At 50.0% G+C, this 12,925-nt stretch overlaps 1 protein-coding gene across 4 annotated transcripts in view; it reads right to left on the bottom strand.

The window, feature by feature from the left end:
- The window catches only part of LOC132391994 (matrix metalloproteinase-21-like), a 47,878-nt gene that overhangs the window by 22,555 nt on the left and 12,398 nt on the right, over positions 1-12,925 (bottom strand). The gene's annotated exons all lie outside the window — the stretch shown is intronic.

Genomic DNA, 12,925 nt, shown 5'->3' with positions numbered 1-12,925 from the left:
ATCCCGGATCCCAAGCAACCTCATACACCTGCCTTCTCATCATTTCCTTTCATGCTCTGACCAATCAGGAAATGATCAAATTCCACCTTAAATATACCCACGAACTTGGCCTCCACCGCACTGCAGAGCATTACAGAGATTCACTACTCTCTGGCAAAAAAAAATCATCACCTCTGTTCTAAAGGGTCACCCCTAAAATTTGAAGCTGTGGCCTATAGGCCTCCAGTTCTGGATACACCCACCATAGGAAACATCCTCTCCACATCCACTCTATCTAGTTCTTTCAACATTCCGCAGGTTTCAATGAGATCCCCATGCATTCTCCTAAATTCCAGTGAGCACAGGGCCAAAGTTGCCAAACGCTCCTCATGTGTTAACCCCTTCATTCCCGGAATCATCCTCATGAACTCTGGACTCTCTCCAATGACAACACATCCTTTCTGAGATACGGGGCCCAAAACTGTTGACAATACTCCAAGTGCAGCCTTCTAGTGTCTTATAAAGGCTCAGCATTATCTGCTTGTTTTTATATTCTATTCCCCTTGAAATATATTCCAACATTGCATTTGCCTTCTTTACCACAGACTGAACCTGTAAATTAACCTTCTGGGAGTCTTGCACGAGGACTCCTAAGTCCCTCTGCACCTTTGATGTTTGAACCTTCTCCCCATTTGGATAATAGTCCACACTATTGTTCCTTTTACCAAAATGCATTATCATACATTTCCCAACACTGTATTCCATCTGCCATTTTTTTTACCCATTCTTTCAATTTGTCGAAGTTCTGCTGCATTTGCATTGCTTCCTCAGCACTACCTACCCTCCACCTATCTTTGTATTATCTGCAAACTTTGCCACAAAGTCATCAATTCCATTATCTGAACCATTGTCAAACAAAGTGAAAAGTAGCGGTCCCAATACTGACCCCTGAGGAACACCACTAGTCACTGGCAGCCAACCAGAAATGGCCCCCTTTATTCCCACTCACTGCCTCCTGCCTGTCAGTCATTCCTCTATCCATGCCAGTAACTTTCCTGTAATGCCATAGGATTTTATCTTATTAAGTAGCCTCATGTGTGGCACCTTGCAAAATGCCTTCTGAAAATCCAAGTAAATGACATCCACTGCCTCTCCCCTGTCCACCCTACTCTTAACAGTTTTGTCAGGCAAGATTTCTCTTCACTTGCTGACTTTGACTTATTTTATCATTAGTCTTCTGGTATCCCGAAATCTCATCCTTAATAATAGACTCCAACACTTTCCCAAGCACTGAGATTAGGCTAACTGGCTGTAATTTCCTTTCTTTTGCCTTCCTCCCTTCTGAAAGGGTGGAGTGACGTTTGCAATCGTCCAGTCCTCCGGGACCATGCCAGAATCAAGTGATTCTTGAAGCATCATGATCAATGGATCCGTTATCTCTTCAGCAACCTCTCTCAGGGCTCTGGGATGTAGGCCATCTGGTCCAGCTGACTTATCCACCTCAAGACCTTTCAGTTTGCCTGATACTTTTCCCTTTGTAATAGCAACTGCACTCACTCCTGCTCCCTGACACTCACGGACGTCTGCCACACTGATAATATCTTCCACAGTGAACTAATGTAAAATACACATTACCTGCCAATACTATGTCCCCCATTACTACTTCAGCAGCATCATTTTCCAGTGGTCCAATATCAACTCCCCCTTTTACTCTATATAACTGAAAAAACTTATAGTATCCTGCTTTATATTATCGGCTAGTTTGCGTGCATAGTTAATCTTTTCCCTTATAGCCTTTTTAGTTGCCTTTTGGTGGATTTTAGGAGCTTCCCACTCACTTTTGCTATTTATATGCCCTTCCTTTGGCTTTTATGCAGTCCTTAACTTCCTTTGTCAGTCATGGTTGCCTAGCCCTGCCATTTGAGAACTTCTTCTGTGGGACATATCTATCCTGCACCTTGTGAACCTTTCCCAGACACTTCAGCCATCTCTGCTCTGCTGTAATCCCCACCAGTATCCTCCTCCAATCCACCTGGGCAAGCTCCTCTCTCATGCCTCTGTAATTCCCTTTATTCCATTGTGATACTGATACATCTGAGTTATGCTTCTTCCACACAAATTGCAGTATGAATTCTATCACAACTATTCATATGTATGTAACAGTTTAGTATGTTTCCTAGTGGTCACAGTATGTATATGCAATTGCTTAGTGCTGTTTTGTATGGTTTGGAAAGCTCTGGAAGCTTCTCTATTGGGGCATTATTTGAATAGTAGTTTTCTGATTGGCTGGCTCCTAACCGCCAAATTGAATGTAATTTTTCCACCTATGTGTATAACAAAGAGCTGACCAAAGGCTGTGCCATCTTTTGCCTCTCCATCTCTTCACTTACTAGACCTCCATCGCTTTCCATTTTCAGCTTTCTTGTTCTATTAGCACTGAATGAAACAATTATGAAGCAACAAGTTTTGTGCTTCCTTCCTGACTTCCGAAAGAACCTTGGGTAAAAAACATGAGAATCCGAAAAGACGTCATATTACTGTTGCACAATACAATGGTGAGACCGCACTGTGATTACCACTGCAGTTCGGTCACTCAGCTACAGGAAAGATGTGATTGAGCTTGGGATGGTTTGGAAAATGTTGCCAGGGCTGGAGTTATCAGGATAGAGAAGGACCTTTTCCCTTCGGCACAGGAAACTGAAAGTGACCTTCCAGAAGTTGCCCACAAACCTTGAAGTGTTCCATCTATGAATATGAATGAACAGTCGATATTACGGGCTGAGACCCTTCGTCAAATTCCGATAAAGAGTCTCAGCCTGTAACATCGAACGTTCGACTGTTTGTTCATTTCCATGGATGCTGCCTGACCTGCTGAGTTCCTCCAGCATTTTGTGTGTGTTGCTCTGGATGTCCAGTATCTGCAGAATCTCTTGTGTTCATGAAGTGGTCCATACTTTTATTGGTCTCTGCGTTTCATGTGAACAAGGAATTTTATTGCTCCTGGGTGTGTGTGACAATAAACTTATCTGGATCTGCCACAAAGGTCATGGATAAAGGGGGTTGGTCACAGTCTCTTCCCCAGGATAGGGGAGTCTAAAACTAGAGGGTAAAGTGAGAGGGGAAATATTTAAAAGGGCCCTGGGGGGCATAGAGGCAGTTGTTGAGCTGGATACAATTACTGTATTTAAAAAGCATTTGGGCCGGTAGACAGGTGGGAAAGGTTTAGCGGGGATTGGGTCTGTCTCCATTCCCTATAACTTGTGTGGCTCTAATAGGTTAAATGTGGGTGGGGAGGGGTGTAGGTTAAAGGGAATGTTAATGGGGGTGGGGAGGGGTGTAGGTTAAAGGGAACTTTAATGGGGGTGGGGAGGGGTGTAGGTTAAAGGGAACGTTAATGGGGGTGGGAAGGGGAGTAGGTTAAAGGGAACGTTAATGGGGGTGGGGAGGGGTGTAGGTTAAAGGGAATGTTATTGGGGGTGGGGAGGGGTGTAGGTTAATGGGAATGTTAATGGGGGTGGGGACGGGTGTAGGTTAATGGGAATGTTAATGGGGTGTGGAGGGGTGTAGGTTAAAGGGAACTTTAATGTGGGTGGGGATGGGTGTAGGTTAAAGAGAATGGTAATGGGGTGGGGAGGGGTGTAGGTTAAAGGGAACGTTAATGGGGGTGGGGAGGGGTGTAGGTTAAAGGGAATGTTAATGGGGGTGGGGAGGGGTGTATATTAAAGGGAACTTTAATGGGGTGGGGAGGGGTGTAGCTTAAAGGGAACGTTAATGGGGGTGGGGAGGGGTGTAGGTTAAAGGGAACGTTAATGGGGTTGGGGAGGGGTGTAGATTAAAGGGAACGTTAATGGGGGTGGGGAGGGGTGTAGGTTAAAGGGAACGTTAATGTGGGTGGGGAGGGGTGTAGGTTAAAGGGAACGTTAATGGGGGTGGGGAGGGGTGTAGGTTAAAGGGAACGTTAATGGGGGTGGGGAGGGGTGTAGGTTAAAGGGAACGTTAATGGGGTTGGGGAGGGGTGTAGATTAAAGGGAACGTTAATGGGGGTGGGGAGGGGTGTAGGTTAAAGGGAACGTTAATGTGGGTGGGGAGGGGTGTAGGTTAAAGGGAACGTTAATGGGGGTGGGGAGGGGTGTAGGTTAAAGGGAACGTTAATGGGGGTGGGGAGGGGTGTAGGTTAAAGGGAACGTTAATGGGGTGGGGAGGGGTGTAGGTTAAAGGGAATGTTAATGGGGGTGGGGAGGGGTGCAGGTTAAAGGGAATGTTGATGGGGTGGGGAGGGGTGTAGGTTAAAGGAAACGTTAATGGGGGTGGGGAGGGATGTAGGTTAAAGGGATCAATGTGGGTGGGGAGGGGTGTAGGTTAAAGGGAATGTTGATGGGGTGGGGAGGGGTGTAGGTTAAAGGGAATGTTAATGGAGGTGGGGAGGGTGTAGGTTAAAGGGAACGTTAATGGGGTGGGGAGGGGTGTAGGTTAAAGGGAATAATGTGGGTGGGGAGGGGTGTAGGTTAAAGGGAATGTTAATGAGGGTGGGGAGGGGTGTAGGTTAAAGGGAATGTTAATGGGGGTGGGGAGGGGTGTAGGTTAAAGGGAATGTTAATGTGGGTGGGGAGGGGTGTAGGTTAAAGAGAATGCTAATGGGGGTGGGGAGGGGTGTAGGTTAAAGGGAACTTTAATGGGGTGGGGAGGGGTGTAGGTTAAAGAGAATGGTAATGGGGGTGGGGAGGGGTGTAGGTTAAAGGGAACGTTAATGGGGGTGGGGAGGGGTGTAGGTTAAAGGGAACGTTAATGGGGGTGGGGAGGGGTGTAGGTTAAAGGGAACGTTAATGGGGGTGGGGAGGGGTGTAGGTTAAAGGGAATGTTATTGGGGGTGGGGAGGGGTGTAGGTTAATGGGAATGTTAATGGAGGTGGGGATGGGTGTAGGTTAATGGGAATGTTAATGGGGTGGGGAGGGGTGTAGGTTAAAGGGAATGTTAATGTGGGTGGGGAGGGGTGTAGGTTAAAGGGAATGTTAATGGGGGTGGGGAGGGGTGTAGGTTAAAGGGAATGTTAATGGGGTGGGGAGGGGTGTAGGTTAAAGGGAACTTTAATGGGGTGGGGAGGGGTGTAGGTTAAAGAGAATGTTAATGGGGGTGGGGAGGGGTGTAGGTTAAAGGGAACTTTAATGGGGTGGGGAGGGGTGTAGGTTAAAGGGAATGTTAATGGGGGTGGGGACGGGTGTAGGTTAATGGGAATGTTAATGGGGTGGGGAGGGGTGTAGGTTAAAGGGAATGTTAATGGGGTGGGGAGGGGTGTAGGTTAAAGGGAATGTTAATCGGGGTGGGGAGGGGTGTAGGTTAAAGGGAATGTTAATGGGGTGGGGAGGGGTGTAGGTTAAAGGGAATGTTATTGGGGGTGGGGAGGGGTGTAGGTTAATGGGAATGTTAATGGGGGTGGGGACGGGTGTAGGTTAATGGGAATGTTAATGGGGTGGGGAGGGGTGTAGGTTAAAGGGGACGTTAATGGGGTGGGGAGGGGTGTAGGTTAAAGGGAACGTTAATGGGGGTGGGGAGGGGTGTAGGTTAATGGGAATGTTAATGGGGGTGGGGACGGGTGTAGGTTAATGGGAATGTTAATGGGGGTGGGGAGGGGTGTAGGTTAATGGGAATGTTAATGGGGTGGGGAGGGGTGTAGGTTAATGGGAATGTTAATGGGGGTGGGGATGGGTGTAGGTTAATGGGAATGTTAATGGGGTGGGGAAAGGTGTAGGTTAAAGGGAATGTTAATGGGGTGGGGAGAGGTGTAGGTTAAAGGGAATGTTATTGGGGGTGGGGAGGGGTGTAGGTTAAAGGGAATGTTAATGGGGTGGGGAGAGGTGTAGGTTAAAGGGAATGCTAATGGGGGTGTGGAGGGGTGTAGGTTAAAGGGAACGTTAATGGGGGTGGGGAGGGGTGTAGGTTAAAGGGAACGTTAATGGGGGTGGGGAGGGGTGTAGGTTAAAGGGAACGTTAATGGGGGTGGGGAGGGGTGTAGGTTAAAGGGAATGTTATTGGGGGTGGGGAGGGGTGTAGGTTAATGGGAATGTTAATGGGGGTGGGGATGGGTGTAGGTTAATGGGAATGTTAATGGGGTGGGGAGGGGTGTAGGTTAAAGGGAATGTTAATGTGGGTGGGGAGGGGTGTAGGTTAAAGGGAATGTTAATGGGGTGGGGAGGGGTGTAGGTTAAAGGGAACTTTAATGGGGTGGGGAGGGGTGTAGGTTAAAGAGAATGTTAATGGGGGTGGGGAGGGGTGTAGGTTAAAGGGAACTTTAATGGGGTGGGGAGGGGTGTAGGTTAAAGGGAACTTTAATGGGGGTGGGGAGGGGTGTAGGTTAAAGGGAACGTTAATGGGGGTGGGAAGGGGAGTAGGTTAAAGGGAATGTTAATGGGGGTGGGGAGGGGTGTAGGTTAAAGGGAATGTTATTGGGGGTGGGGAGGGGTGTAGGTTAATGGGAATGTTAATGGGGGTGGGGACGGGTGTAGGTTAATGGGAATGTTAATGGGGTGTGGAGGGGTGTAGTTTAAAGGGAACTTTAATGTGGGTGGGGATGGGTGTAGGTTAAAGAGAATGGTAATGGGGGTGGGGAGGGGTGTAGGTTAAAGGGAACGTTAATGGGGGTGGGGAGGGGTGTAGGTTAAAGGGAATGTTAATGGGGGTGGGGAGGGGTGTATATTAAAGGGAACTTTAATGGGGTGGGGAGGGGTGTAGCTTAAAGGGAACGTTAATGGGGGTGGGGAGGGGTGTAGGTTAAAGGGAACGTTAATGGGGTTGGGGAGGGGTGTAGATTAAAGGGAACGTTAATGGGGGTGGGGAGGGGTGTAGGTTAAAGGGAACGTTAATGTGGGTGGGGAGGGGTGTAGGTTAAAGGGAACGTTAATGGGGGTGGGGAGGGGTGTAGGTTAAAGGGAACGTTAATGGGGGTGGGGCGGGGTGTAGGTTAAAGGGAACGTTAATGGGGGTGGGGAGGGGTGTAGGTTAAAGGGAACGTTAATGTGGGTGGGGAGGGGTGTAGGTTAAAGGGAACGTTAATGGGGGTGGGGAGGGGTGTAGGTTAAAGGGAACGTTAATGGGGGTGGGGAGGGGTGTAGGTTAAAGGGAACGTTAATGGGGTGGGGAGGGGTGTAGGTTAAAGGGAATGTTAATGGGGGTGGGGAGGGGTGCAGGTTAAAGGGAATGTTGATGGGGTGGGGAGGGGTGTAGGTTAAAGGAAACGTTAATGGGGGTGGGGAGGGGTGTAGGTTAAAGGGAATGTTATTGGGGGTGGGGAGGGGTGTAGGTTAATGGGAATGTTAATGGGGGTGGGGATGGGTGTAGGTTAATGGGAATGTTAATGGGGTGGGGAGGGGTGTAGGTTAAAGGGAATGTTAATGTGGGTGGGGAGGGGTGTAGGTTAAAGGGAATGTTAATGGGGGTGGGGACGGGTGTAAGTTAATGGGAATGTTAATGGGGGTGGGGACGGGTGTAGGTTAATGGGAAGGTTAATGGGGTGGGGAGGGGTGTAGGTTAAAGGGGACGTTAATGGGGTGGGGAGGGGTGTAGGTTAAAGGGAACGTTAATGGGGGTGGGGAGGGGTGTAGGTTAATGGGAATGTTAATGGGGGTGGGGACGGGTGTAGGTTAATGGGAATGTTAATGGGGGTGGGGAGGGGTGTAGGTTAATGGGAATGTTAATGGGGTGGGGAGGGGTGTAGGTTAATGGGAATGTTAATGGGGGTGGGGACGGGTGTAGGTTAATGGGAATGTTAATTGGGTGGGGAAAGGTGTAGGTTAAAGGGAATGTTAATGGGGTGGGGAGGGGTGTAGGTTAAAGGGAATGTTATTGGGGGTGGGGAGGGGTGTAGGTTAAAGGGAATGTTAATGGGGGTGGGGAGGGGTGTAGGTTAAAGGGAATGTTAATGGGGTGGGGAGGGGTGTAGGTTAAAGGGAACTTTAATGGGGTGGGGAGGGGTGTAGGTTAAAGAGAATGTTAATAGGGGTGGGGAGGGGTGTAGGTTAAAGGGAACTTTAATGGGGTGGGGAGGGGTGTAGGTTAAAGGGAATGTTAATGGGGGTGGGGACGGGTGTAGGTTAATGGGAATGTTAATGGGGTGGGGAGGGGTGTAGGTTAAAGGGAATGTTAATGGGGGTGGGGAGGGGTGTAGGTTAAAGGGAATGTTAATGGGGTGGGGAGGGGTGTAGGTTAAAGGGAATGTTATTGGGGGTGGGGAGGGGTGTAGGTTAATGGGAATGTTAATGGGGGTGTGGACGGGTGTAGGTTAATGGGAATGTTAATGGGGTGGGGAGGGGTGTAGGTTAAAGGGGACGTTAATGGGGTGGGGAGGGGTGTAGGTTAAAGGGAACGTTAATGGGGGTGGGGACGGGTGTAGGTTAATGGGAATGTTAATGGGGGTGGGGAGGGGTGTAGGTTAATGGGAATGTTAATGGGGTGGGGAGGGGTGTAGGTTAATGGGAATGTTAATGGGGGTGGGGACGGGTGTAGGTTAATGGGAATGTTAATGGGGTGGGGAAAGGTGTAGGTTAAAGGGAATGTTAATGGGGTGGGGAGAGGTGTAGGTTAAAGGGAATGCTAATGGGGGTGTGGAGGGGTGTAGGTTAAAGGGAACTTTAATGTGGGTGGGGATGGGTGTAGGTTAAAGAGAATGGTAATGGGTGTGGGGAGGGGTGTAGGTTAAAGGGAACGTTAATGGGGGTGGGGAGGGGTGTAGGTTAAAGGGAACGTTAATGGGGGTGGGGAGGGGTGTAGGTTAAAGGGAATGTTAATGGGGGTGGGGAGGGGTGTAGGTTAAAGGGAATGTTATTGGGGGTGGGGAGGGGTGTAGGTTAATGGGAATGTTAATGGGGGTGGGGATGGGTGTAGGTTAATGGGAATGTTAATGGGGTGGGGAGGGGTGTAGGTTAATGGGAATGTTAATGTGGGTGGGGAGGGGTGTAGGTTAAAGGGAATGTTAATGAGGGTGGGGAGGGGTGTAGGTTAAAGGGAATGTTAATGGGGGTGGGGAGGGGTGTAGGTTAAAGGGAATGTTAATGTGGGTGGGGAGGGGTGTAGGTTAAAGAGAATGCTAATGGGGGTGGGGAGGGGTGTAGGTTAAAGGGAACTTTAATGGGGTGGGGAGGGGTGTAGGTTAAAGAGAATGGTAATGGGGGTGGGGAGGGGTGTAGGTTAAAGGGAACGTTAATGGGGGTGGGGAGGGGTGTAGGTTAAAGGGAACGTTAATGGGGGTGGGGAGGGGTGTAGGTTAAAGGGAACGTTAATGGGGGTGGGGAGGGGTGTAGGTTAAAGGGAATGTTATTGGGGGTGGGGAGGGGTGTAGGTTAATGGGAATGTTAATGGAGGTGGGGATGGGTGTAGGTTAATGGGAATGTTAATGGGGTGGGGAGGGGTGTAGGTTAAAGGGAATGTTAATGTGGGTGGGGAGGGGTGTAGGTTAAAGGGAATGTTAATGGGGGTGGGGAGGGGTGTAGGTTAAAGGGAATGTTAATGGGGTGGGGAGGGGTGTAGGTTAAAGGGAACTTTAATGGGGTGGGGAGGGGTGTAGGTTAAAGAGAATGTTAATGGGGGTGGGGAGGGGTGTAGGTTAAAGGGAACTTTAATGGGGTGGGGAGGGGTGTAGGTTAAAGGGAATGTTAATGGGGGTGGGGACGGGTGTAGGTTAATGGGAATGTTAATGGGGTGGGGAGGGGTGTAGGTTAAAGGGAATGTTAATGGGGTGGGGAGGGGTGTAGGTTAAAGGGAATGTTAATCGGGGTGGGGAGGGGTGTAGGTTAAAGGGAATGTTAATGGGGTGGGGAGGGGTGTAGGTTAAAGGGAATGTTATTGGGGGTGGGGAGGGGTGTAGGTTAATGGGAATGTTAATGGGGGTGGGGACGGGTGTAGGTTAATGGGAATGTTAATGGGGTGGGGAGGGGTGTAGGTTAAAGGGGACGTTAATGGGGTGGGGAGGGGTGTAGGTTAAAGGGAACGTTAATGGGGGTGGGGAGGGGTGTAGGTTAATGGGAATGTTAATGGGGGTGGGGACGGGTGTAGGTTAATGGGAATGTTAATGGGGGTGGGGAGGGGTGTAGGTTAATGGGAATGTTAATGGGGTGGGGAGGGGTGTAGGTTAATGGGAATGTTAATGGGGGTGGGGATGGGTGTAGGTTAATGGGAATGTTAATGGGGTGGGGAAAGGTGTAGGTTAAAGGGAATGTTAATGGGGTGGGGAGAGGTGTAGGTTAAAGGGAATGTTATTGGGGGTGGGGAGGGGTGTAGGTTAAGGGAATGTTAATGGGGTGGGGAGAGGTGTAGGTTAAAGGGAATGCTAATGGGGGTGTGGAGGGGTGTAGGTTAAAGGGAACGTTAATGGGGGTGGGGAGGGGTGTAGGTTAAAGGGAACGTTAATGGGGGTGGGGAGGGGTGTAGGTTAAAGGGAACGTTAATGGGGGTGGGGAGGGGTGTAGGTTAAAGGGAATGTTATTGGGGGTGGGGAGGGGTGTAGGTTAATGGGAATGTTAATGGGGGTGGGGATGGGTGTAGGTTAATGGGAATGTTAATGGGGTGGGGAGGGGTGTAGGTTAAAGGGAATGTTAATGTGGGTGGGGAGGGGTGTAGGTTAAAGGGAATGTTAATGGGGTGGGGAGGGGTGTAGGTTAAAGGGAACTTTAATGGGGTGGGGAGGGGTGTAGGTTAAAGAGAATGTTAATGGGGGTGGGGAGGGGTGTAGGTTAAAGGGAACTTTAATGGGGTGGGGAGGGGTGTAGGTTAAAGGGAACTTTAATGGGGGTGGGGAGGGGGTGTAGGTTAAAGGGAACGTTAATGGGGGTGGGAAGGGGAGTAGGTTAAAGGGAACGTTAATGGGGGTGGGGAGGGGTGTAGGTTAAAGGGAATGTTATTGGGGGTGGGGAGGGGTGTAGGTTAATGGGAATGTTAATGGGGGTGGGGACGGGTGTAGGTTAATGGGAATGTTAATGGGGTGTGGAGGGGTGTAGTTTAAAGGGAACTTTAATGTGGGTGGGGATGGGTGTAGGTTAAAGAGAATGGTAATGGGGGTGGGGAGGGGTGTAGGTTAAAGGGAACGTTAATGGGGGTGGGGAGGGGTGTAGGTTAAAGGGAATGTTAATGGGGGTGGGGAGGGGTGTATATTAAAGGGAACTTTAATGGGGTGGGGAGGGGTGTAGCTTAAAGGGAACGTTAATGGGGGTGGGGAGGGGTGTAGGTTAAAGGGAACGTTAATGGGGTTGGGGAGGGGTGTAGATTAAAGGGAACGTTAATGGGGTGGGGAGGGGTGTAGGTTAAAGGGAACGTTAATGTGGGTGGGGAGGGGTGTAGGTTAAAGGGAACGTTAATGGGGGTGGGGAGGGGTGTAGGTTAAGGGAACGTTAATGGGGGTGGGGCGGGGTGTAGGTTAAAGGGAACGTTAATGGGGGTGGGGAGGGGTGTAGGTTAAAGGGAACGTTAATGTGGGTGGGGAGGGGTGTAGGTTAAAGGGAACGTTAATGGGGGTGGGGAGGGGTGTAGGTTAAAGGGAACGTTAATGGGGGTGGGGAGGGGTGTAGGTTAAAGGGAACGTTAATGGGGTGGGGAGGGGTGTAGGTTAAAGGGAATGTTAATGGGGGTGGGGAGGGGTGCAGGTTAAAGGAATGTTGATGGGGTGGGGAGGGGTGTAGGTTAAAGGAAACGTTAATGGGGGTGGGGAGGGGTGTAGGTTAAAGGGAATGTTATTGGGGGTGGGGAGGGGTGTAGGTTAATGGGAATGTTAATGGGGGTGGGGATGGGTGTAGGTTAATGGGAATGTTAATGGGGTGGGGAGGGGTGTAGGTTAAAGGGAATGTTAATGTGGGTGGGGAGGGGTGTAGGTTAAGGGAATGTTAATGGGGGTGGGGACGGGTGTAAGTTAATGGGAATGTTAATGGGGGTGGGGACGGGTGTAGGTTAATGGGAAGGTTAATGGGGTGGGGAGGGGTGTAGGTTAAAGGGGACGTTAATGGGGTGGGGAGGGGTGTAGGTTAAAGGGAACGTTAATGGGGGTGGGAGGGGTGTTGGTTAATGGGGAATGTTTATGGGGGTGGGGACGGGGTGTAGGTTAATGGGAATGTTAATGGGGGTGGGGAGGGGTGTAGGTTAATGGGAATGTTAATGGGGTGGGGAGGGGTGTAGGTTAATGGGAATGTTAATGGGGGTGGGGACGGGTGTAGGTTAATGGGAATGTTAATTGGGTGGGGAAAGGTGTAGGTTAAAGGGAATGTTAATGGGGTGGGGAGGGGTGTAGGTTAAAGGGAATGTTATTGGGGGTGGGGAGGGGTGTAGGTTAAAGGGAATGTTAATGGGGGTGGGGAGGGGTGTAGGTTAAAGGGAATGTTAATGGGGTGGGGAGGGGTGTAGGTTAAAGGGAACTTTAATGGGGTGGGGAGGGGTGTAGGTTAAAGAGAATGTTAATAGGGGTGGGGAGGGGTGTAGGTTAAAGGGAACTTTAATGGGGTGGGGAGGGGTGTAGGTTAAAGGGAATGTTAATGGGGGTGGGGACGGGTGTAGGTTAATGGGAATGTTAATGGGGTGGGGAGGGGTGTAGGTTAAAGGGAATGTTAATGGGGGTGGGGAGGGGTGTAGGTTAAAGGGAATGTTAATGGGGTGGGGAGGGGTGTAGGTTAAAGGGAATGTTATTGGGGGTGGGGAGGGGTGTAGGTTAATGGGAATGTTAATGGGGGTGTGGACGGGTGTAGGTTAATGGGAATGTTAATGGGGTGGGGAGGGGTGTAGGTTAAAGGGGACGTTAATGGGGTGGGGATGGGTGTAGGTTAAAGGGAACGTTAATGGGGGTGGGGACGGGTGTAGGTTAATGGGAATGTTAATGGGGGTGGGGAGGGGTGTAGGTTAATGGGAATGTTAATGGGGTGGGGAGGGGTGTAGGTTAATGGGAATGTTAATGGGGGTGGGGACGGGTGTAGGTTAATGG

Source organism: Hypanus sabinus, chromosome 3 (assembly GCF_030144855.1).
Source record: "Hypanus sabinus isolate sHypSab1 chromosome 3, sHypSab1.hap1, whole genome shotgun sequence".
Classification (NCBI taxonomy): Eukaryota; Metazoa; Chordata; class Chondrichthyes; order Myliobatiformes; family Dasyatidae; genus Hypanus; species Hypanus sabinus.
This window is presented reverse-complemented; position numbering and strand designations above follow the sequence as displayed.